This window comes from Mandrillus leucophaeus, unplaced genomic scaffold (assembly GCF_000951045.1).
Source record: "Mandrillus leucophaeus isolate KB7577 unplaced genomic scaffold, Mleu.le_1.0 Scaffold57, whole genome shotgun sequence".
NCBI classification, from domain to species: domain Eukaryota; kingdom Metazoa; phylum Chordata; class Mammalia; order Primates; family Cercopithecidae; genus Mandrillus; species Mandrillus leucophaeus.
The window spans coordinates 2566152-2593242 of NW_012106141.1; the positions used below are offsets into that span (position 1 = coordinate 2566152).

The 27091-nt window shown below is 37.7% G+C and overlaps 1 protein-coding gene and 1 pseudogene across 1 annotated transcript in view; both read left to right on the forward strand.

The window, feature by feature from the left end:
• The window catches only part of FHIT (fragile histidine triad), a 1350907-nt gene that overhangs the window by 320625 nt on the left and 1003191 nt on the right, over window positions 1-27091 (forward strand). The window lies entirely within an intron of this gene.
• Window positions 496-3120, forward strand: LOC105552693 (annotated as a pseudogene).

Sequence of the window (27091 nt, forward strand, 5' to 3'; positions counted from 1 at the left end):
AAAAAAAAAAAAAAAAAACTTGTCCAGCAAAGTTTGAAAGATGAAAAATACATTTTCAGAAGTCTTTGTTTAAAAAAGATGGGGGTGAGATAGGATGGGGAAATAGTGCATTTCATATGCAATCAGGCCAGGCATGGTGGCTCACGCCTGTAAGCCCAGCACTTTGGGATGCCAAGGCGGGCCGATCACCTGAGGTCAGGAGTTTGAGACCTGGCCAACATGGCAAAACCCCATCTCTACTAAAAATACAAAAGAAATTAGCCAGGTGTGCTAGCTTGCATCTGTAGTCCCAGCTACTCCAGAGACTGAGGCAGGAGAATCACTTGAACCTAGAAGGCGGAGATTGCAGTGAGCCGAGATTGCGCCACTGCACTCCAGCCTGGGTGACAGAGTGAGACTCTGTCCGTCAAAAAAAAAAAAAAAAAAAAAAAATAGCAGGCTTTGCAGATACCGACACTGCCAGGAGCCCTGTACTGAGCGACGGTCAACCCCACCATGTACTTCCACATCGCCATCGACAGCAAGCCCTTGGGCCACGTCTTCTTCGAGCTGTTTGCAGACAAGCTTCCAAAGACAGCAGAAAACTTTCATGCTCTGAGCACTGTAGAGAAAGGATTTGGGTATAAGGGTTCCTGCTTTCACAGAATTATTACAGGGTTTGTATGTCAGGGTGGTGACTTCACATGCCATAATGGCACTGGTGGCAAGTCCATCTACAGGGAGAAATTTGATGAGGAGAACTTCCTCCTGAAGCATACAGGTCCTGGCATCTTGCCCATGGCAAATGCTGGACCCAACGCAAATGGTTCCCAGTTTTTTATCTGCCCTGCCAAGACTGAGTGGTTGGATGGGAAGCAAGTGGTCTTTGGCATGGTGAAGGCATGAATATTATGGAGGCCATGGAGCACTTTGGGTCCAGGAATGGCAAAACCAGCAAGAAGATCACCATTGCTGACTGTGGACGGCTCTAATAAGTTTGAGTTGTGTTTTGTCTTAACCACCAGACCATTCCTTCTGTAGCTCGCAGTATCCTAGAATCTTTGTGTTCTCACTGCACTTTCCTTTGGGTTCCATGTTTTCCTTGTTCCCTAGCTGCATTGCAGAGTTAAGTTTATGATTATGAAATAAAAACTAAATAACAACAAAAAATGCAATCAAGTGTAATTGTTACAGTAAGTAGCTAGTCAGCTAGTCAGATATGAGTTGGGGCAGGAGAGGGACACCCCCCGTCCCACCAGGAATGTCAGGCGACTGTCAGGTGATGGTCAGGCAGCTGTTAAGATGATTCTCTCAAATAATACTTGGTTGCAGCTGGCGCCAGGGAACAACAGTCTCCCAATAGGTAGAAGAAACCTAAAACTGGTCATCAGCAGCTTCCCAATAAGATCTCAGGAGGTTGTTGAGTGGGATCAAGTATGAGCACTAAGAGGCAAAATGGTGGAGTTTAACTGGTGTATGACCTTCTAGGGACACTTGACAGGTAAGGGAAGCATGCCTCAAGTGAGTATGCATACAACTGCAGTAAACGCACTGTGCAAGCAGGCCACCCAGCGAGTGGACAGCCCACCCCACGGGAAGACTCAGGGGAGAAGGGAGGCAAGACCCTGGAAGTATGCCAATATATGAAACCTCAAGTCAAAAGTTCAAACCGTGCACTTAATCTCTCAAGTCACGAGCTTGGCCCTCTTCCAAGTGTACTTTACTTCCTTTCATTCTAGCTCTAAAACTTTCTAATACACTTTCACTCCTGCTCTGAAACTTGCTTTGGTGTCTCCTTCTGCTTTATGCCCCTTGGTTGAAATCTTTCTTCCCAAGAGGTGAAAAGTGAGGTTTCTGCAGACCCGTACGGATTCACTGCTGGTAACATTTTTGGTGACGCATGACTTGGGAATCTTCAGCCGGTAACACCCTGCTGTCTTATTTTTATTTTTAATATTTATTTATTTATTTATTTATTTATTTATTTATTTATTTATGAGATGGAGTCTCGCTCTTTCCACCCAGGCTGGAGTGTAGTGGCGAGACCCTGGCTCACAACAACCTACGCCTCCCAAGTTCAAGCCATTCTCCTGCCTCAGCCTCCCAAGTAGCTGGGATTACAGGCGTGTGCCACCACGCTGGGCTAAGTTTTTTTTTTTTTTTTTTTTTTTTTATTAGAGATGGGGTTTCACTGTGTTAGCCTGGATGGTCTCAATCTCCTGACCTCGTCATCCTCCCACCTCAGCCTCCCAAAGTGCTAGGATTACAGGCGTGAGCCACCGCACCCAGCCTATCTTATTTTTCTTAACACTAGACTTCTCTGTTCATTTATTTACAGTACCTCCCAGCACAAAAGGCATTTGAGTTTGCGTTTTTCCTAGGATTAGCAAAAAGTGCCAGGTAGGCAAAGGCAGTAGGGTGGTGGTGGCGGCAGTGGCTCTGGAGGCTGTGATCTGAGTCCTAGCCTCTCCTCCAGCCCCACTGTGGTGACACTTGCTGAGCTGCTGTTGCTCCAGACCACTCTCCTGACCACAGCCTTGGGTGATTTCATCAGCATCCACGTGCATGCTGAGGAGTGCTTAAGTGAGTCACCTCAGGCACCAAGATGGGCCTCATCTTCGAAGGTGGCTTCCTGGACAGCAACGTGGAGATTACAGGACCTGAGAAGAAGGGGATTTGTAAAGGAGACCAAGAATCCAGTGGGAAATACACATTTGCTGCTCACGTGGATGGAACACATACATTTTGTTTTAGTAACCGAGTGTCCACCATAACTCCAAAGATAGTGATATTCACCACTGATATTGGGGAGGCTCCAAAAGGAGAAGACATGGAAACAGAAGCTCACCAGAACAAGCTAGAAGAAATGATCAGTGAACTGGCTGTGGCCATGACAGCTTTACAGCATGAAGAGGAATACACGAAAGTCTGGGAGAGGATACACAGAGCCATCAGCGACAACACAAACAGCCCAGTGGTCCTTCGGTCCCTCTTTGAAGCTCTTGTTCTAATCACCATGACATTGGGACACATCTACTACCTGAAGAGATTTTTTGAAGTCCAGAGGGTTGTTTTAAAAGCCTCTTCCTGATGATTCCAAACTCATAATTTACTGTTTACCAAACACCTTGGTGATAATGTCATAAGCCATTAATTTCTATGCTTTAATTTCCTGAACTATATAGTCACAGCTTATGTTTTGTTGTGATTAATAGAAATTGGAAGAAAACACCTTTTTAGGAAATTCATAGTGAAAATTTGACAATTGATTGGCATAATTTCCTAATTGAATGCTGCCTCCATTATATAGGTCCTTCCAGAAATTAAACACTGGAATTGAAATATAGGAATATAGTTTTGTTTTTTTTTTAAATCTTCCTTTCCTTTTATTTTGAGAATAAAATGCAGTTTCTTCAGGAAATCAGCACAAAGCCTGATAGTACTTTACTGAAATGACTGCATTCTGTGGATTCTCTCATTCTGTGGTTTAAGCCATTAAGGATTCATTTTGTTGAGTCCTTATGAGAAACAATAGTATGAATCCTGACATTTTCTATGCATGCTCATGGCAGAGCTCTCTGGATTGGGCATATGCTGCCAGGTTGGGCACTTTTATACTTTGTTTTCAAGTTTTGCTTTTAAAGGTAAGACTTGCCCCAGCTCCTATTTTCCCCCATACATTTTACACTGAACCTTGTGACTCAGTCACCTCCACTTAAATTGATGACATAAGCAGCCTACAACCACTTTTTTTTTTTTTTTTCCCATAACTTTCTAAGGAGTCTCTGTTAAAGCCAGTTCTCTGGTTGTCCCAGTGAATGGTGGCTCTTTTTCTTTCTGGCACATCCACTTTCTCCAAGCTTGGAATGTAGGAAGTATGCATTCACGTAATTGGAAAAATCTGGATTTCTGAAGCCAAAGGGTTAAAGCCTCTTAAATTTCTTTGCAGTGATACACAGCCGCTATTTTATTTTTGATCTGTGGCCTTCAGGCCATTGTTTAACCAGGGCACTGAACATCAGCATCAACACTAGGGTTTTTGGTTTTGTTTCTCTTGGGTCTTTCTTTTTTGGCATATGTGGATTTTGTTTTGTGTAAAATGAAATGACTTTCTCTTGTTCTCTGATGATGGGTTTAAAATTAAAGGAGCGTCTAGTTTTGATGTGGGGATGATCCAGGATTATGTTGTGACTGATGTATATTAGTTACTATTAGTTACTTGTACATTTTTGGAGATCTTTGCAAAGGGAAAACTACAAGTGATGAGTTTTATGTAAGGAATTTAAACTTATTACAGGCTTTCAGGTTTAGGATAAACAATTTTTCAACCTTGGGTGAGAACACTTATGACACTTTGTTGATAAGGTGACTGTTTCACCTTAGGACAACTGTTGCATACCAATTGTGTGTGTGTTTGTGTGTGTGTGTGTATGTATGTGTGAAAACACTTCAAAATTGATTTAAAAGATGTTAATTTTAAATTGGTTATGTATCTAATATGCCCCAGATTCAGTAAATAAACAATAAACAATGAAAAAATACAAAGCAAAACAAAATAAAAACAAACAAACGAACTGCCAGGTAGAATTTAATGGGAAGAGTAAAGAGGGTAGTAGAAAATTTCAATCTGACTGGAATAGAAAAGATTGTTTTTGTCTCATTTTACCTGCAAAGACTTGAAGGAAAGGCTTAAGTCGTCAACTGAAGAATTTAGTTTTGACCTGTCTGAAAGGGTGGGTATTGAAAGTCAGAAGTATTATTAACAGAAAGGTTAATGAGCATTAAAAGAAAGGAGTTAATGTGGATCTGCCAGAAATGAAGTAACCAGACTGGTGTTCCTTTTGACAGGGTTATTGGAGTAGAAGATAAAGTTGAGTTTGAGAAATAGTGTGTTTCAGCAGTGTATATGTATCTCATGGTATTTTTGTGGTCAAGACTGAGAATTGTGACATAGTTGATAGGACAACCGTGAATTTAGAGCTGGTAGAAGAATTTTTACATTATGCATAGCATTTTAAAGTTTTGCCACAATGTTTAAGCTGTGTTATGAAAAACAAAATATACAGTTTCCTTCCTATTTGGTTATGGACATACTATGCTCCTTTTAAATTACTGTTTAATGAAGGAAATTATTTGATCCAGATTTTAATTGATAAAATACATTTGGATAATATTTTAGTAATAGGACAAATGCTCTTTGATCTCTTGGATGAACTTTACTTTATAGAGTCATATAGTAAGTTATCTTTGCTTTCCTATAATGGGGCTCCTGCCTCATTCACACTGTATATTGGTATAGTTTTCTGACCATACAAACTCTACCACACCATCACGGTAGAGTCACTATCTGCTTCTGTTGCTGTTAGCTGGATTAGTCTTATCATAATTATGTCTTTGCTATAGCTGTTCTGGCTTCCCTATCTCTTTCTTGTTTATCTCAGTTAAAATATATAAAAGTGTATTAACATTTCGATACACTGAATTCTCTGGAGGGTTGTGCACTATATTAAATTTTAGTTTCCTAACTATAGGGAAAGAGTAGAGGGACTTGGAACATTTCTGATACTGAGCTTTTATTGTGAGCTTTTATTATATTCTGAGCTTTAAGGATCCGTCTTTCTCAGTATGGGTAGAAGTGGAGAAACGGAAAGGGAAATTGTTTTCTGCATTCTCTATAATGGTTTTTATTTAGGAATGATAAAGCAATACTCACTAAGCCCAGACCAGTTCCACAACAGACAGTACTGAAAATCCCAGTGGAAATGCAGTGATGTTTCTGTATTGGGAGGAAATAAACTTCAAAATGTTATTTGGTGTATAAAGTTATTATAAATATATTGAAGACAGCATTGCCTAGTGTAAAAATACTCAACTTGGAGTTAGGTTAGCCATGCTTAACCCTTTTGTGTCTATTTGCTTCTATTCTGAAACCATATAGAGACACGATTAAGAGGACAAACATAGACTGCAGGGTTCAAGGTCTCACTCTACCTCTTAAGCAGGTCAATTAGCATTTTGCACATCCTTTTCCTCTTATATAAAATGGGAATAATAATAGTACTTACTTCATACGCGTTGGATTAAATAAATTAGTTGTCATCTTTCAGGTACTTACAGGGCTATATAATGTAAGACTCAATACAGGTCAGCTATTATTACTATATTTATCATTAAGGACTCAGCTAGTATAGGGAAAGAGAATTAAACTTGGCTGACTTTTCTGCCATACAGTTATTTGAATTTGGGAAAATCAACTGCTTATCTCGTCTACATTTTCTCTACTGAACACTGACCAGACTCACCCCACTGCCCCTCTGGGAAAACACTCCCAAGATCGAGTTGCTCTATAGTTTTAGTCTGAAAAAAGTTATTTTTACTTGAATTTTGCCCTATGGACAAACACAGAAAGGGTAGTTTCGAAAATTGATGCCACCTATTATATTATTGTTTAAAGATTCCTAATTTTCAGATTGGAAGTAATTGACTTCATATCTCAATTTCTAGAGTAATTGACTTACTCTATCAATCATCTAGTCTCTAATACAATTTTTGGAGTGTTGAAAAAATCTTTTCAGTGATCAAATAAATCTTGATTGATATCTTGAGTGATAAGATTTCCTACCCTTTGCTGAGTTAGAAAGGGAGACCAACCCTTTGTTGTCAGCAACTTGATCAGAACTGGGAATGTCATCTACCAGTGCTAGATTTTGGCTTGTTTATTTTTGTATATTTTGCATATGTGCTTAGCTACTATTTGTTAGAATTTGCTATCCAACATTACTTGGCCTCCACTTTCCAGTGTCATTCCTTCCCTCAATTTTTTAAAATCACTTTTCCTGCTTGTTCTATGGCCTAAGGAAAATTATTTTACATCAGTGAGCCTTAATATCATCATCTGTAAAATGAAGATAATGATTCTACCTATCTCATGGTATTGGCAGGAAGATCATATAAGTTAAAGCATGTGTAGTGCTTATAAGTTAATGAATGTTAAATGCAAGTGCAGTGCCTAGCACATACTAAGTACTAAATAGCTGCTAGTTACTATTATTATTAGTAGTAGTAGCACCAGTGGTAATAATGGTGGTACTGTTTCCTGATATAGCAAAATACTTAGAATATTCTGAAAATAGAAAAAAAGAACAGCAATTGCAAAAGTTTTTATAAAGGCTCTCAGGCAGTTTGTCACATACATAGGTTCTACGTTTTGGTACCCGTTACCTTAATTTGTATAGAAAAAAATTACCTGAAACTATCTCTGGGAGTGATTCAAAAGTTGCCATAGACAACTGGATATCCACATACAAAAGAATAAAGTTGGACCCCCTACGTCACACTATATACAAAAATTACCTTAAAGTATCAGAGGCCTAAATGGAAAAGCTAAAACATTATTAGACAAAAACATAGGCATAAATCTTCATGACCTTGTGTTAGGCAATGGTTTCTTAGCTATGGTGCCAAAAGCACAGTAATGCAAGAAAAAAATAGATAAATTGGACATCCTAAAAATTAAAACTTTTATGCTTTAAAGGACATCATTGAGATAATAAAACTAACCCACAAAATGGAAGAAATGTTTTGCAAATCATACATCTGATAAGAAACTTGGATATAGAATATGAATATACAAAGAATACTTACAAATCAGTAATAACAAGACAAATAGCCCAGTTAAAATGGGGCAAATAAGTCTGAAGAGGCTTTTCTCCAAAGAAGATATACAAATGGATAATAAGCCCATGAAAAGATGCTCAACATCATTAGTCATCAGGGAAGTGCAAATCAAAACCATAACAAGATACCACATCACACTCATTAAGACAGTTATTAGCAAAAAGACAGATAAGGTTGGGCTCAGTGGCTCATGGCTGTAATCCCAGCACTTTGGGAGGCCGAAGCGGGAAGATCACTTGAGGCCAGGAGTTTGAGACAAGCCTGGCCAACATGGTGAAACCCCATCTCTACTAAAAATACAAAAATTAGCCAGACATGGTGGGGCATGCCTGTAATCCCAACTACTCATGAGGCTGAGGCAGGAGAACTGCTTGAACCCGGCAGGTGGTGGTTGCAGTAAGTCAAGAGTGCATCACTGCACTCCAGCTTGGGCAACAGGCTGTCTCAAAAAAAAAAAAAAAAAAAAGATAATGATAACTATTAGCAAGGATGTGGAGAAATTAGAACTCTGTTACACTGCTATTGGTAAGGAAATGGTGCGGCTACCTTGGAAAACAGTTTGAAAATTTCCTAATAAGTTAAACATATATATGACCCAGAAATTCCACCCTAGGTATCTATCCAAGGGGAATTAAATCATATGTGCATAAAAAAATTGTATGCCAATGTTCGTAGTAGCACTATTCATAGTAGCCAAAAAGTAGAAACAACACAAATTTCCATTTACTGATGAATGGATAAATGAAATGTGGTATATCCATGCAATGAAATATTATTCAGCAATAAAAAGAAATGTAATGCTGATACATGTTACATCATGGATGAACCTTGAAAACATTTTGGTATGTGAAAGAAGCCACTCACAAAAGACCACATATCGCATGACTCTATGTGAAGTGTTAAGAATAGGTAAATCCATAGTGGCAGAAACTCTAGTGGTTGCCTAGGGCTGGGTGGTTGGGAGAAAATGGGTAGTGACTGTAAACAGATATAGAGTTTCTTTATAGGGTGATGAAAATGTTCTAAAATTGATTGTGGTCATGGTTGCGCAACTCTATGAATATAAATCTTGAATTGTATACTTTAGATTGATGAATTGTATGATATGTGAATTATATCTCTAAAAAGCTGTTATAAAAACAAAAAAGATGCCACAGGGCATGTTTTCTATGAAAGAAGCTTGAAATATGCTAGAATGAATGCTTTGCTGGCTGCTACCACATAAATTCTGTGAGGGCTGGGAGTGTAATTCTTTGCTGTATCTAGAAATAGAGGCACACAAATAGAATGTTGATTGAGTCACTGTGTTGGTGGTCCCCAAGACCACTCGCAAGGTTCTGTAAGTCTCTAGGAGGACTCCTAGGACTCAGCATTGTTATCTTCTGGTTCTGGTTTGCTATAGTGAAAGAATACAAAGTAATATCAACATAGGAAAAAGGTGCATGGTGTGCAGTCTGGAGAAATCAGGAGTAAGCTTCCAAGAGTCCTCTTCCAGTGCAGTCACACAGGATGCTCTTACTTCCTTAAGCAACAAGCAGCAACAACAAGTGTGAAGTGTTGCCTACTAGGGCAACTCATTAGAGACTCAGTGCCCAAGGTTACTGCTGGGAGCTGATCTGCCTAGCACATACCCAAATTCCAGACTCCCAGAAGGAAAGCAGGTGTTCAGCATAAACCGCACTGTTTGTACAAACAGGTGAGGCCTAGTGGCCGCTCTATAATTTAGGAAAAATGTCACATTAGTGTAGGGAACTGTTTACCAGCTCAAATTCCCAGCTGCTAACCAAAGGCCAACATTACAAACAGGCCTTCTAAGGATAGGCCATCTCAGGCCTGCTCTGTGTTAACTCTTTCCTGCACAATGAATAGAAGAGTGCCAGGTTCCAAATTTCTGTATTATATGCAACAAGCCTGTATGTGAGGTGTTAGGAGGAGGAGTCAGCATGCCATGGGAAGAATGCTGCCTTGCCCACAGCTGGCAATATAATCTATGCTCATCTCTAATGAGGAGGAAGAGTCTAGAGGGGAGTCTGCCCTCTGGATTTTTCTCCTGATGCTTAGAAACAATGGAATTAAGACTTAAAGTAGGCCAGAAATTAGTGGTTCATGCCTGTAATCCCAGCATTTTGGGAGGCCGAGGTGGGCAAATCACTTGAGGTCAGGAGTTCCAGACCAGCATAGCCAATGTGGTGAAACCGTATCTCTACTAAAGCCACAAAAAATTAGCAGGGTGTGGTGGCTCATGCCTGTAGTCTCAGCTACTTGGGAGGCTGAGGCAGGAGAATCACTTGAATCCTGGAAGCAGAGGTTGCAGTGAGCTGAGATTGCGCCACTGCATTCCAGCCTGGGCAACAGAGTGAGACTGCATCTCCAAAAAAAAAAAAAAAGACTTAAAGTAACAGTTCTCAACCAGTATGATTTTTCTCCCAAGAGGATATATGGCCACGTCTGAAGACATTTTGTTGTCACAATTGGGAGTAGGGGGTGCTACTAGCATCTACACAGTGGAGACCAGAGACGTTTCTAAACATCCTGCACTGCACAGGATAGTCCTTCACAGCAAAGAATCACCTAGGCCAAAGTGTCTACAGTGCCAAGGTTGAGAAATCCTGCGTTAGAGAATATTTATAGTGCAGCTTGAGACAGTGATCTAGTGAATCTTCAAGGAGGAGTGAGACAAATAAGGTAATCAGGCAAGGACTACCCCACCTTTTATGCCTGTCCCAACCTCTGCTCTCTCTTCTTATTTCTTGAAATCTATAACCTGAAAATAATAAATTCTCCATTTATTCTGCAATATAAATGGGGGACTAGTAAAGGATGCTGTGAGCAGAATGAAGAAGGCACCCTCTTCTTTGAATAAAATTGCCCTGATTTTAGGGTTTCGGATCTGTCGCTCAGATGGGTGGCTCAGCCATTGCCTCTGGAGGAATGTGCAAGGATAGAAATATCAGCCTTCATATTTTCATCACTGAATTCCTAATAGCTGAGAGTTATTCCTGACCATATCATCTCTGAGCCTTTCGTATTTACCACTGCTGTTTATAGCCTCATTTCCTTCCTTCTCTTTTCATAATATCTTTTGAAGTGGAAGCTAATGTGAATTTTGGTGCTCTCCAACTCCTAACTGGTATGTCTAACACCATCAGATTGAATTAATTTGAACTATTAAGCATGAAGTACATATTACCATGGAGCTGATTCCAGATGTACTATTGTTAGTTTAATTGTTATGGCTAATCATTGATTGTGGCTTTTCTGGGTGCTTGAAATAATAATAATAATAATACTCTTTTTTATAGTGCCTTTCATTTGAGGATCTTGAAAAGCCTGTGTCCTGGAACCACTTATTGTAAAATTGTCATTATCTGTGTATTCTCATTTGGCTGAAGTTCGGGGAGGACTATGCCAGTGTATGATTTTAAAAGCCAAGAAAAATTTATATTCATGAATCATGCTTTTTTGTTGTTGTTGCAATTTACCACCTTGGAGGAACAGGGGGAGGGGGAATTTAGCCCACTGGGATATTATTTCCAGAGAGCAATTCTGTCCCTTTTATAACAGTTCTGAGGCCTTTGTGTTGGCTTGGTATCAGCTCTGACTTGGTAGGTTATAATTGTAAATGATTCTCGAATTGTATGAGGCCTGCATTCTATGGTGTTTTTCAAACCAAGGCAGTGTGTGCGTGTGTGTGTGTGTGTGTGTGTGTGTGTGTGTGTGTTAAACCCTTACAAGAGATAAAGCTTCTTTGGCAATATCACATTTTGAAAAGTTCAAAATAAGTGAGAAATACAGTACAAATATGTGTGTTCTTAATCATGTTTTTACATAGCAGAAGGTTGATTACTTGGAAGAGGAGGCCTTTAAGGTACAGTGTGGTCTCTTGACACTCCAAATATTTGAGTAGCAAAGAAGACAGAAGGTAAGGGCAAATGCTTCCCAGCTCACCTATTTCTTGGTGCCTGACTGAACACTTAGGAGTTCTCACCTTTTTTTTTAGCAGTTGGAATTAATTGCTCCCATAAAGCAATTGCTTCAACAGAACAATTGTGACAGATTTATAATGAAATCCTGATGAGTTTCGTTGAGTAATCACTTAACCCAAAGGACCAGAGTCATCTTCATGTGTTACTATACTTCCTTGCAACAGTAGTTCAGGCAACTTGGATTTTCCCAGAAAGGTTTTCTTCTGGCTTGGGTAATAGATGGAGAGTTTCCACCATCTGGCTGCTGTCAAGGGGCCAGGGGAAATGAATTGCTAGAGTTTTACTACATGTATTCATATTATTGTCCTTTTCTGTGGGCCACAGACTCATGCCATGAGTAATGAGGACACTTCTTGACACCCAGTGTGCTATTCTCTGGGGGTGTGGGAGACCACAGTGAGACAAAGGGTAAACCCGTCACACCTTAGCTGTATGTTGGAATCTTCTGTAGAGTTTAAAAATCTTCAGGTGCCTGGGTCCCACCCCTAGATATTCTGATTTAATTGGTCTGTAGCAGAGGCTGGACATTGAGAAGTTTAACATTTCCCAGGTGATTCTAATTGTTAGCCCCTGTTAAGCACTGCTTGAGGTCTAGTTTTTAGCAGGACTAATATTCAAAATTTATTACCATTGGTACAGCATTAAGCTCTTGCTCTCTACCAGGCACTGTGCTAAATGATTCATAGGTTTCAATCCATTTGATTGTCACAATAACCATATGAATGAGCATTCATTAATTCCTTCATTTATTCAACAAATATGTATGGGGCACAGGCAACAGGTCAGGCAGTGTGTTTGGCTGCTGGGTAGGAGGTTCGGGGAAAGCTTTCAGGGGAAATGACATTTGAGCTAACATCTAAAGATTGAGGAGGAGTTAACCAGTTGAAGAGTTGGGGGGAAGGCACTGATGACCAGGAGGATGCTTCTGCAAATATTCTGTGTTAGGAAGGAGGATGGCTAGTTCAAGAAATGGAAAGAAGAATTTACCCGTGCTTCTGGAGCAGAGGAAACCAGGTGGAGTATCATGCAAGATAAGATATAGAGGAGGGAAGTGACCCCCTCAACAGAGGTTGTAGTTTTGTGAAAGTCTTTTGGCCTTTATTTTGAGAGCTCATGGAGGCTCTGATCACATTTGGTTTTCCTAGGAGATCTCTTTGGTTGCAGTAAGTAAAATAGGATAGAAGGAAGCAAGAGGAGATGCATTGTAGTGAGTTGAATGGCCATTGCAGGAGATCTGGAGAGAAATGAGAACAGCTTGGACTAAGGTAATGAAGGGAAAGAGAGAGGTAAGCACATTTGAGTGATATGTAGATGGTGAAATCCTTAGGACTTGAGGATGAACTCAAAGGAGCAGAAGATGAATGCTATCTCCAAGTTTACTATTATTACCTCCAGTTTGCAGATGAGCTGGTCAAAGGGTATGAGAATTTGTGTAGTTCTTCTCAAACTATAGTGTGAGGATCTTGTTGAAATGTAGATTCTGATTCAGTAGGTTTTCAATGGAGCCCGAATTTCTGCCCTTCTAGGAAGCCCCAAATGCTGCTGATGCTGCCAGTTCATGGACCATACTTTGAGAATCTGGGGTTTAGAGAAGAGAAATAACTTCAGATGTAGTAGAGTGGAGCCTGCATGTGAACCATGTCTGTCTCCCTGCAAAGACCATGATCTTAATCATAAGCTCCACAGCTCCTGAAAGATGGAGAGTTGTAAAGCAGGCTAAGAAATTTGGGTTTTATCTGTAGGCGACCGGCAGTCATTAAGAATGTGCAAACAGACAGAGGTCCAATCAGAAAGTTTATGTTATGGTTTCGGGATATTTCCTGTAAGTTGTTTTTAGCATAGATTTTTAAGGTCAAATTGGAGTGTAGTTAAAAGGAAAAAAATAGCAGGCCTCCAAACTTCGTAAGTAATAGAGATGGTTTATTAAATCATCTACCCTGTAATGAGGGTAATAATTGGTTCTTATTTAGTGTTTCTTGCCCAACCATCCCAAGGCACTTTACTAATAAGCATCATCTTTCTTTCAGAGCTGAGGCCGATGGAGATAGACTCAGGGACTTGATATAGTGGGGCTGGATGTTGGGCATGCCTTCACCATTTCTGTGGCATCTAGATTCTTCTACCACAGTTCAGGTATACACCTGAGCTTTTGCCTTAACTGTTTGACCTGTCTGTATCATATTTCCCTGGGTGTATCCCAGGGAACTCTAGCCCAGTGAGAAGCTAAATAAAAAAGCATCAAAATATCAAAAGTTTGAAAAATGCTGCATGCTTTTTTCTTCTTGGAGAGGTGTAATGCACATTAGTACAGAAGGGGTCTGAGAAGTTCCACAATAAAAAAATTTGTTTAATTCTATATAACTCATGCTTTTTCAAATTAATTTGACCTTAGAATGACCTCCAACTTTTTTCTCTCTCCAAACTCTTAACATTCCGTGAAAGAGTTGTTCTGTCTGATAGAGTTTATGAAATGCTATTCTGTAATCATAGATAACTATAATCTTTGAATGTATCAATATCAGTTGCCTGGGGCTGTGTTCTTTTCATGAGTGACTGGCAGATTTGGCATTTTCGTGTCTAGGGCAACATCATAACCTAGTTTTTACTTTGCCTTTCCTTAAGCCCAGTGCCCCTTCAATTGTTAAAATACATGTCTCTACTTCAGTGGTTAGCTGGAAGGAAAATCACTGATTTATCTACATGTTTCCCTGTTGTCTGGAAGGGGTGAGTTGTGCTTTTGTTTCTTTGTTTCCATGTGTTTAATTCCATTTTGGCAGCCATAGAATGTTCCTGCCCACTCTGTTTCATGTAAAAGATCCCAGGAATAGGATCATTACCAGACATGACATTTACATTGAGTCATTTTTTTATGTTAAGTGCATAACATGAAACTTTGAATGGTTTTTACAAATCTGAGTCAATTTGGTAATTTGACAGTAAACTAAGTTTGTCTTTGCTCTTGAAGGATCTTGCATAAGATAAAACCTTTTAAAAAATCAGACTATGTATAGTAGGCATTCATATAAAACCATAAAAATATGGCTAAATAAATTTCAAGATGTTGGTGGAATAACATACAAGGTTGAAATCCAATACCACACTGACAGAATGAAAACAAATATAATAACAGAAAACTATGGAAAGTTGAATTTAAAAAAACATTGGTCATTTTAAATGACAAATTTATAGCTGTTGAATAGACTCTGTCCAAATGATGCCTGAGTTTGCTAAGCCATGTGTGTGTTGTCTTCAGCTTTTGTTGAGTTGATGTCTTGTAGACAGCTATACCATTTTTAGTCTAGAAAAAGGCTCTCACATTTTGGTAGGTGTCAGAATTGGCTATGTAGTTCCTTGAAAATACAGATGCTTAGGTTTCTAATTAGGTAGTTCAAGCATGGCACAAAGAAATTTGTGTTTTCAACCCTAAGACAGGTAATTCTGATGCACATAAGGTTGAAGAACAACTGCTCTAGAACACTTAAAGTTCTACTATAATCAACATTCACATAGGCAATTTCTTTAAAATGCAGACTTCAAGCTCAAATCTTCGCTAACTGTATACTTTTGTGCAAGATGTGCAGTGTACAACCTGAGCTACTGCCCAGGCAGCCCTGCCTCCTCCTCCGTACTCTGTTTGAGTAGGCCCATGGTGAGTTTGAGGAATATGCGTGTTTTCCCCAGCTTTATTAAGGTATAGTTGACAAATAAAACTTGTTTATATTTACAGGGTAAAAAGTGATGTTTTGATATATACATACATTGCTAAATGATGAAATCAAGCTAATTAACATATCCATCATCTCATAAATTTTTGTGGTGAGAGTAGATCTTAAATGCTACTCTCTTAGCAATTTCAGATCTAACCTCTTACCAATTTTCAAGTATAAATTATTATTAACTATAGTCACTATGCCATATAATAGATCTCCAAAACTTACTTATCTTGCTTGACTCAAACTTTGTACCCTTTGACCAATGCCTCCCCATTTTTTTCCTCTCCCACACCCCAGCCCCTGGCAACCAACATTCTATTACCTGCTTCTATGAATTCAACTTTTTTAGATTCCACATCTAAGTAGATCATGCAGTATTTGTCTTTCTATGTTTGGATTATTTAACTTAGCATAATGTTCCCAGGTTCATTCGTGTTGCAGATGGCAAGATTTCCTTCTTTCTAAATGCTGAGTAGTATTCCATTGTATATACAGTCATGTGCCACGTAACAATGGTCTGGTCAATGACAGACTGCAGATATGAGGGTGGTCCCTTAAGATTATAGTGGAGCTAAAAAGTTCCTATTGCCTAGTGACGTTGTAGTGTGCTGATATCATAGCGTCATGAATTACTCACTTGCTTGTAGTGATCTGGTGTAAACAAACCTACTGTGCTACCAGTTGTATAGCACATACAATTATGTACAGTACATAATATTTGATAATGATGACAAATGAGTGTTACTGGTGTGTGAACTATATACTACACATTTTATCATTATTTTAGCGTGTACTTCTACTTATTAAAGAACAGTTAACTATAAAACAGTCTCAGGCAAGAACTCCAGCAGGTATTCAGAAGAAGGCGTTGTTTTCATTGGAGGTAAGAGCTTCACGCCTGTTATTGCCCCTGAAGACCTGCCAGTTGGATGAGATGTGGAGGTGGGAGACAGTGATATTGATGATTCCATCTGGGTATAGGCTTACCCTAATGTTTGTGTTTTTGTCTTAGTTTTTAACAAAAAAAAGTTTAAAAAGTAATACAAATATTTAAAAATAGAAAAAAGCTTATAGAAAAAGGATATAAAGAAAGAAAATATTTTTGTGCAGCTGTACAATGTGTTTGTGTTTTGAACTAAGGGTTTTTGGGGTGTGTGTGTGTGTGTGTTTTATTGAGATAGTTTTACTCTGTTGCCCAGGCTCAGTGTAGTGGTGTGATCTTGGCTAAACTGCAAAGTCGGCCTCCTGGTTTCAAGTGATTCTCCTGCCTCAGTCTCCTGAGTAGCTGGGATTACAGGCATGCACTACCACACCTGGCTAATTTGTTTGTATTTTTAGTAAAGACAGGGTTTTGCGATGTTGGTCTTGAACTCCTGAACTCAGGTGCTCTGCCTGCCTTGGCCTCCCAAAGTGCTGGGATTACAGACATGAGCCACCGTGCCCAGCCAAGACCACATTTTGAATCTAAAACCACAATGCTCAAAGGGTGCTTCACAGACTCCTGGTGATCCCTGAGATCCTTTCCGGGAGTCTGCAAGGTCGAAACTATGACTGTAATACTAAGTTGCTCTTTTTCTTTTTCACTATGTTAATATTTTCATTAATGATGCAAAAGTAATGTTTTTTAAAACTACTGGCACCAAAGCATGAATCAAGACAGTGGCACTGAACTGTAGTTTTGGCCTTTCATTTTTTTACCGCCATGCACTATGGTTAAAAAAAAAAAAAAGTCAACTGTTTCTAAGAATATCCTTGGTGAAAAGTAAAAATTACTAATTTAATTGCATTTTGATTGTGGAGGTTTTTTTTTTTTTTAGTAGTCTGTGTGCCAAAATGGGAAGTATGCAGAAAGAACTGCTGCTGCATACTGACATATCATGGTTGTCTCAAGGAAAAGCACTTGTGAGACTGGGTTGTGAAATGAACCAGCTATGTTTTATATAGAACACCATTTTTCTACATGAAGAAACCATTGAAAGACAAAATATAATTATGCAGACTCAGGTGTTTAAAAATATTTTCTTTAAAATGCACAAAGTGAGTCTGTCGATTTAAGTAAACCATTGGCCAGTATCTGTTGACAATGATAAAATGCAAGCTTCCAAGCAAAAATTCAAATTTTGGGAAACTTGGATATGCCACCATGAGCTTGACAGCTTCCCAATACTTAAAGACTTTTTCTAATAAGGTCAATGGTGATATTGCAAATGTAATTCTTTTTTATATCATGCAATGAAAGGTATCAACATTTGGAAGATCTGCATAATCCAGTGAACCACTATTTTTGTCCAGAGCAATGCATGCTGTTACAAAATTTCGCATGGGGAAAGGATCCGTTCAAAATGCCACAGAGACTATGGATTTTTCACCTAACAGAGCACTGAAAATTTCTAGATGTGGTTTCAGGTTCTACACTGCAACTAACTTTTAAAGAAACCACCATTTGTCAAGTTTTGATGCAGTATTATAGAAAAACATCCAGTTATTTGAAAAGGCTATTAAAATACTCCTTCTAGATTTTCTTGGCACACTTCAACCCTAATAATATATCACAACACAATGCAGAAACAGATAGGAGAATCCACCTGTCTTCTACTAAGCTAAACATTAATGTGATGTTGAAACAAAGCCACTCTTCTCACTAGCTCTTTCTTCGGGAAAATATGTATGTTTACACGTAATGGATTATTACTGTCATTTAAAAATGAATTCATAGTGTTTTGAAAGTTTTCTGTTTTAATTTCTAACATGGCAAATATCCATAGATATAACCAACATAACCACAAACTCTTTGGGGTCTTCCACAATTTTTAAGAGTGGAAATGGATCCTGAGACCAAAATGTTTGAGAACTGCTGACCTAGAGAAACATTCTCTAAAGTATGTTCCATAGAATGCTCTGCCTTGCAATGCTCTATAGAAACACAGTTGCCAGAAACAAAGGCAATATAAAGCAGGAATAATATGTGGTTGAAGAAGTTTACAAATGTTACTAGCAACAGCCCCCCATGGAGATTCACAGTTGGTAATAGCACATTAAAAGTTCAACTTGAACTTTGTTCCCATATCACTCTTTCCCAAACTCTTTTGTCCATGAAAGCATTTTCCCATGGAATAAGCTTTGGGAAATACTGTTCCCTTGCCAACAAAGAGTCTTAACATTTTAAGTATATTGCAAAGTGATGAGTTAAAAGTGGTATGTCATCACTAATTGGCTCCTAAAGCCTGGAATTTTAATTTTAGGGCCAATCATGTTTTCCTTTAGAACAGCCTCCATAGAGTGACTTTTCTACTCAAGCCAACAAGGATGTAAAAGGTTTGCCAATTACAGGATAGGGTTTCACTACCTTCGGCCTTTTTCAGTTCAATAAATCAGATTGTTTATCAGGTTTCAAAGACAGGCAAATTCATTCAAACCAGTGATGGTAAAAATATGTCATGGGTGTCACATATCAATGAACTTGGGAAGGGTTTCTACAGGGGCCGAATACAACTAACTCAGCAGGCTGCTGGCATTCCTTGAAATGAATGTGCTTTTGGAAGGAGCTGATTTCCTCTTTCCATGAAATGGTTACTCAATCATACATGCTCTCTGGTTTGGTTTCCTCTGGCAAATTGCCCATTAGTAAGGCTGTGTAAATAAGCAGGGTTTGTTTTACCACCACAGATCTTTCTCCTAGTGAATGATGGTGAATTCTAGCTTAGGAATTGGTTTGCTGATACCAATTCCATAATTACTAGGATAAAAGTATACTTGAATATAAGCCTTGCCAACCACTGTATTTTCACTTCAAATCTATTCTAAGAAATAAACAGAATGTGAGTTAAATGTATATTTATGAAGATGTTCACGGGAGCATTATTTATAATACCCCAAATTGAAATCAACTAAAGTGCTGACAAACGTGGAAAAAATTGAAAACGATAGCATATTCACATAACAAAATGCCACACAGAGTTTTAAAACTCTGGCTTTTGAAGACTATTTAAAAATATGGGACAGTACGCCCAAAGTAATATCAGGAAGATAAAAACATCATGATATATTTTGTTGGACCGGTTTCCAGAAAGGACTTTCCAATTTACATCCTCACCAGCCTCTGTTTGGGAGTGCTTCTCTCTCTGCACTCTTCCTGACTATGAGTGTTGATTTAAACAATATTTTCTAATCTGATAGCATAAAATAATGATATGTCATTCTTATATTAAGGAGACATTCAAAAAGGAAGACAGAGCAGTAATTGGCACTTCCAGAAGAGACTGCTGGACTCTCACTGCTATCTTGTAGGCAGAACTTTTGGCTGCATTGACTGTAGTTGGGCTCCCTCTGACTACTGACATCTGACCTCTCCTGGGAGAGAGTTCTAGAGCCTAGGAAAGTGATTTGGGCCTAGAAATTAAAAATAGCCAAGAAAATTCCACCTAGTTAGATTTAGTTATTTATAGTTTATCCTTGGATAGATTCAATAAATACTCTGTTAAGGTCATCTCTATCCATGTGTAAACCCCCCAAATAAACATTTAAGAGACTTAGAGGCAGAGAGAGAATATATGCCTGTCAGTCTCATGTGTCAGTGGCTTTGCCATTATAAAGTTATAGTAGATCATAGAATCATCTGTCAGGTGATTAAAATTGTCATCACGGTTTCCATTTTTCACATCCTTTACTTAAGAGCAGGTATGCAAAAGGTTTGCAGAATGCCTGTGGGCTTTTTGGAGCTACTAAAGGGACTCGTTGCCTATTCCATTCCCTGCCACTTACCACAGAGGTGCCAGTCATGCCTACAGAAATCTTTTGTCATAGTCACACTGCAACTGGGTAGAATATTGAAGGAAATGTCAAAAATGTAGCCGTGTGAAAAGAATCAGAAGGCAGTGTTGTTATTCAAAGAGTTTGCTTCCGGCTTGGGCTCCTGTCTGCATGGAGCAGGCTGGATGTCTCATTTCAGCAGTACAATTAATTCTCGGACAAGATGAGAAAAGATGTAAGTGCCACAATTGTGTAACTTGGAAGTCACTTCACTAATTCATGTGGTTATTTTCTTTGCAATTTCGTCTGAAAGCATATTTTGATGGCTTTTTGATGTTGTTGAATTTTTAAAATCTTTTGAATGATGAAAATGGACAAAAACAGAATTCAGCAAAATGTAAATGATTCAGACCAAATGGGATGCAAGAATATATTGTGCAGATCTGGAATGGAAATAGAAATATTTGTTCTTCCTTTTTGAGGAGAATTACAAAACTTTCCATAGTGTGTCAGACATGGTGTTTCACCTTCTCTATTCCCAGACGTTTAAAAGGTGACAAAATGCTCTTTTAAAACATCGAGGTAATTATTGTTCATTCTGATAATAAATTAAGTGTTCATTCTAACACAAAGATTTGTCCTCTAACCCTGATATGATCTTTCAATACCACTGTGAATTTATTTTTTAAAATAATGATTCCACTTTTAATGTTTTTCCTTTTGCACCTTTCTTTTCTTTTTTACTTAAAGTTCTGGGATACATGTGCAGAACATGCAGGTTTACTACATAAGTATACACGTGCCATGGTGGTTTGCTGCACCCATCAACCTGTCATCTAGGTTTTAAGCCCCACATGCAGTAGGTATTTGTCCTAATGCTATCCCTCCCCTCCCCGACAGGCCCCAATGTGTGATGTTCCCCTCCCTGTGTCCATGCATTCTCATTGTTCAATTCCCACTTATGAGTGAAAACATCCGCTGTCTGGTTTTCTGTTCCTGTGTTAGTTTGCTGAGAATGATGGCTTCCAGCTTCATCCATGTAGTGCCGTCTCTTATTATAATTATGATAATATCCTAGATGTAGATGTTAAAGAATATTCTGGACTGAGTCATGGAAAATAACTATTGTCTGTTAAATAAAAGATGCCAGGACAATGGCCTATGTGTGGCTTGAAGTATATTTTTGAGAAGGCTGTAACAAAAAAATATATATAGTTCTAATATATTCTCATTCAAAAGAAGGATGATTTTCAACCCTTATTATATGACAGAGAGGTCACAGTATTAAGAGAGTCAGCTAGGACTTGCTGGGATGGTGCGTGGAGGACAGGTGGAGAGTTGGTGGGTATGAGATGCAGGCGTAGCTTCTTAACTCAGCTGTAGAATGTTTAGACTCCGTTCAGTAATTAAGTAGTGTTTTCAAGCTTTTGTATATATGTGTATACACCATTTACACCTACAAGAGTATGTTCTTCAAAGACTTGAACATATTTACTGGAAACTATGAATTTCAAAATAGTGTTTTTCTCAAAGGGATCTGGTAATGGCATAAAACCACCACAGCCAAGTGATCCCTAGAGACCAACATTGAATTTCAAACCTGAATTCAACAGAATTGCTTCTCCTTTTTTATTTTTTAAAAAAGTACATTAAATCCAAATTAGTGTCATTTATTTCTATCATCTTTCTTTTTCTTGTCTTATTTTTGTGACTCCTGTTTGCAACTTGTGGTGACAAGCCTTCACTTAATTAGCCTTGTTTGCCTGGCTCTGAAACAAGGTGAAGGTTCTTATTTCCCTTTGGTCTCCATTTTCTTGTCTGTATAGAAAGTTATTGATGCCTTTAATGTCACTTTCATCTCTGAAGTTCTATGTTTATGTCTCCTTCCTCTTTTATCCTGCTTCCATTATAGATTTACTGTGAGGATAAATAAGAAAAGTGTCATGAAAGTAGTTTGAAAATTGTAATGCAGTGTAAAAATGTAAAGTATGATTGTTGCTATCTTGTATCATTCTCTGTGGCTTCTCTTATGTCTACAAGATTGTATTTTCCAGGTGTGTGGTACCTTAAACTTTTTTTTTTTTTTTTAATTCCACAGTGGACTTAACAGAGTATGTGCTAAAGAAACACCCATGGGTTGGTTCATTCTTCAGCCAGGGATGTTTATTCATCTCTTGAACAGAGTGGCAGTCATGTGAAGCTCACCAGTTAAATAGTTTAATTTTAGGCATTTCATGAGGCTAAAGAGCAGACTTATCAGCCTCTCAGATATCTCTGAGAAGTAAGAGTATGTTCTCAGTCTTCCAGAGAATCAAGTAGTTGATGGTAAGTTTTAACAATATTACTTTTTCAGGAAGTAGCTATAATGATTAATCAGAGGACTGACCAGTAACAAGGTATGACATTGACACAATTGGATCACTTTGTTCTTCCTTTGATTTGTATTTAAAATCCAAACAGAATGACGTTCAACAAATTAAGATGCAGAAGCTAATTGCAAAACTAAGGTTCATTTTTCAAGTTGTTTTTATGTCTCTTTCTGCCTAGAGCAAAGTCTTGCTCTATGTAACAATAACCCCTTGAAATGCCATTTAGATCAGAAGTGCTGATGCAGCACTAATGATTTTAGAGCAAATATGTTACTCTAATTTCCTCCATCTGCTATGAATAAAAGAATATGTTTATGAAGTCTGGGAGAGTCATAGAGAAAATTGTTTTGTAGAAAAGTTGAAGATATTTTAAAATGTGTGCAGGTGTGGGGGAAAAATAATTCTTTTTTAAATTTTGTCAAGTATCTAAAAAAATAGAAGCTTTATCGTAACTCAGTGGAAATGTCATAAACTTCTTTGGCATACTTTTGATAAGACTTTAGGGGAGTAGTAAATGACTTGAAGACAAACCATCTAGGTTTCGTTGTGACACATTCCTGATGATTCAAATGAAAACATTTGCTTTGGTTTGTTTAGAAGTTCTAACTAGGGATGAGAACTGCTCTTATTCCCTTGAGTGAAAAATGGTTCTTTTTATTCTTGGAAGATTGTCGTCTTCTGATTCAGTGCATATGTAGTCATGTGGGAGGAAGATGGTATGTACCCTCCTAGCTTCTTGGTCAACTCTGCCAATCAATACTGGTATGGCTAGATGTTTTTTTAAAAAATTGTTATAGCCATTCACTTTCAAATCTAAGAGAAATGATGATTCTTTAGAAACGTATATATACATTCAATATTATATTATTCCCATAGGCAAAATAAAAACATTTAATACCAATAATCATAGAAGAAAGTGGAAAATTATTAAAGATGTACCACTAGAAAAAAGGCACCAGGCCCAGATAGTTTTACATGTAAATTAGGTATTTAAAAACAGGTACTTTAAAAGATTAAAAGATACTTGTAACATATGAAAGCTTTAAAAAACAGGTATTCCCTATGGTTCTTAAACAATTCAAGACTATAGAGAAAATAGAATGGACTCAATTGTACAAATCTCACAAAATGTTATATCAAAACTTGAGATAAATAACACTAATGAGATATTTTATGCTAATTTCATTTTCATATGTGGAAGTATATAATTAAAAAATAGCAACTTATATCTATCTGCTTATGAAAACATGATAAAATGTTTAAAATAGGCTTCATTTCAAAAATTACAAACTGGTTCTGAATTGGAAATTTATCTAGACCGTTAATTAAAAGATTAAAATGATATGATTATACAACATATGCTTTGTGAATTTCCTAAAACTACCATAACAAATTACCAAACTGAGTGGCTTAAAATAACAGTCATTTATTGTCTGTCAGTTTTGAAAACTAGAGGTTCAAAATCAAGGTACTAGCAGGAACATCCTGCCTTCGAAGGCTCTAAGGAGTGGCCCTCCCTTGCCTTTTCCTACCTGCTAGTAGCTGCCAGCAGTCCTTGGCATTTCTTACCATGCAGACACATTACTCCAGTCTCTGTCTCCTTTATCACATGGTATTCTCTCTGCATGTCTGACTACATCTCTGGTTTTGCTTCTTATGAGGGCAATAGTCATTGGGTAGGGGCCGCTCTAATCCCTTATGACCTCGAATTACTATAATCTAACAAATTACACCTGCAAAGACACAATTTCAAAATAAAGTCACTTGAGATTCCGCATGACTATAAATTTATGGAGGACTCCATTCAACTCAGTATGCATACCAATAAGAAATGTGATAAAATGTATTAGAAATTTCTAGCAATACTCTAAATAAAATGGGCGTGGAAGAAAGTTAAACACAATAAGGAATATTTATAAAGACCTATAATCAAACATTACATTAACTAGTAAAATATAAAAGTCACTCATATTAAATCAGGAAGAATACACAGGAATATTTGCTGTTAGCACTGTTACTTAGCACTGTGTTATGGTTTCTGCTTGTAATCAAACAAAAAAATTAAGCAAAAAAAAAAAAAAAAGAAAAAATGAAACTCTCTTCACTGTCATGTGATATGATTATATTCATAGAGAATTTATGTCTGTTACACAGTTACTAAGAAAACGTGTTAGCTGGATAATCACAAAGTAAATATATAAAAATCAAAGTTTTTCTTTATACTTTCAATAACTAGTTATCTAGAAATAGAAAAAAATTATTTTAGAAACAAAAAAAATAAAATCCTTACTAACAATTTAACAGAAAAGGTGAAAGGCCTATGCAGGAAAAAGAAAAATGTTATGGAGATAAAACTGTGTGGCAAAAGAGTCATACTCATATTCCCTAATAGTTTTTATTATTATAAAATGTCATTCATTCCTGTAAAATAGATATGTTAATATAATTTATCAGAATGGCAATAGGTTTCATTTTTACTGTTTCTTCTAAACATTAAAATGTCATGTAAAGTTACTGTTATTAAAAAGGTATGTTGTTAGCCATGAGAACATTTTATAAATGAAACAGAAAAAAGAGAAACAGATGCAAATATATGAACTTAATATTCAGTAAAAGTGTCTTTTCAGCAGGATGCAGTAGCTCACGCCTGTAATCCCAGCACTTTGGGAGGCCAAGATGGGCAGATTGCTTGAGCCCAGGAATTAGAGACTAGCCTGGACAACATAGTGAAACCCCATCTGTATAAAATATACAAAAAAAGTTATCAAGGCTGGTGGTGAAACCACCTTTGCAAAAATTATAACTGAGAAAGTTATGACAGTCAAAGAGATCTGACCTTACCAATTCCATCTTGCTTCTAACCTCTAAGCTGTCCTTGTTCATTCCTGGGTGTAGGCTGAACTAACTTTTGGGAGGAACTCAGTTTATAATTTAACTTTGAAACAAAGATGATAACAGTCCTTTCCCAAAACAAACCCTCTTCCTGCCTGGGGACTAGACTGCCTTTGCAGGACTAGTAAACTAGCTACAAGATTAGCAATTATGGTTTAGGAGTCATGCAGTTGGAGGCTGCAAGACTCTAAACCTCCCAAATCACTCCCCAGGAAAACATCACTATTGCAAAACCTAAGATCAGTCCTTGAGCTATTTTGCAGGCCCTACACTCCATGGATCAGCTGGCATCACCTAGATGGATAAACTGGCTCATCTGGTCTTGCGGCCCCCACCCAGGAACTGACTCAGCATAAGAGGACAGCTTCAACTCCCTGTGATTTCATCTCCCACCCAACTAATCAGCACTCCCCACTTTCCGACCCCCTGTCCACCACATTATTCCTAAAAGTTTGAATCTCTGAGTTTTGGGGGAGACTGATTTGAGTAATAGTAAAACTCCAGTCTCCCATACAGTCTGCTCTGCGTGAATTAAACTCTTTCTCGATTGCAATTCCCTGGCCTTGATAAATTGGCTCTGTCTAGGCAGTAGGCAAGGAGAACCCATTGGGCAATTACAGTGGCACATGCCTGTAGTCCCAGCTACTTGGGAGGCTGAGGTTGGAGGATTACCAGAGCCAGGAAAGTCGAGGATGTAGTGAGCTGAGATCACTCCCCTGCACTCCAGCCTGGGCAACAAAGGGAGATCCTGTCTTTAAAAACAAAAACAACAACAACAACAACAACAAAAACGTGTCTTTTCAATTCAGTTGGGCAATGTATATTTATCTAATAAAAGATGCTATGAAAATTGGCTTTTCATCAGTGAGTTGTAAATATTAGATCACTATTTTTTACCATAAAAATTTAAAAATTCAGATGAATTAAATATATGAATGTACATTAAACAATATAAATTTTAGAAAAATAGGAATTCTTACACATTGATGACATACAGTTATATGTCATGTTTGAGAAAAATGGCTATGGATATTAATTGGCAATTCACAGAGGGAAAATGTAAGTGACCAATAGACATGCAACTCTGCTCAACTTTACTAGTAGTTGTGGAAATAGAAATTGAAATCACAATGAAATAAATACTCTTCCAGTCAAGTAGTTGACAAAATTGGAAAATATTGATAATATCCATGCTTGTTAAAGGTTCTTAGAAATGGAAGATTTTCATATATTGCTAAATCTGGATATATTTATCAAAATTAATGGTACACTTGCTCTTTGACTCTGCAACCTTAATTTTGGGAGTCAGTAATCTCTGATGTGAACATGTATATTTAAAGATGTTGGCTGCATTATTAGTAGTGGGGGAAAAAAAAAACCAAATCAACACAAATAACATTAACATAATTAACATAAAGACAGCACATGAATAGTGAGATTGTTGAATATATTTACACTGTAACCATACCATGAAATACTATGGAAATAATAATAATAACTAAATACATCTATATGTGATGTCCAGCATGTCCATGATATGGCAGCATCTAATCGTTTGACTAATTGGAATGATATGAGACCATTGAAATTAGAAAGCAAAGAATGACTATATCAATATCTGTTTGTATATACTAGTATGAAACTAGAAAAAGATGTAGAAGGAAAAACAAGTAATTATTTCTACTTTTTGTTTTGTTTTTGTTAGTTACCACGGGAAAATGGAATT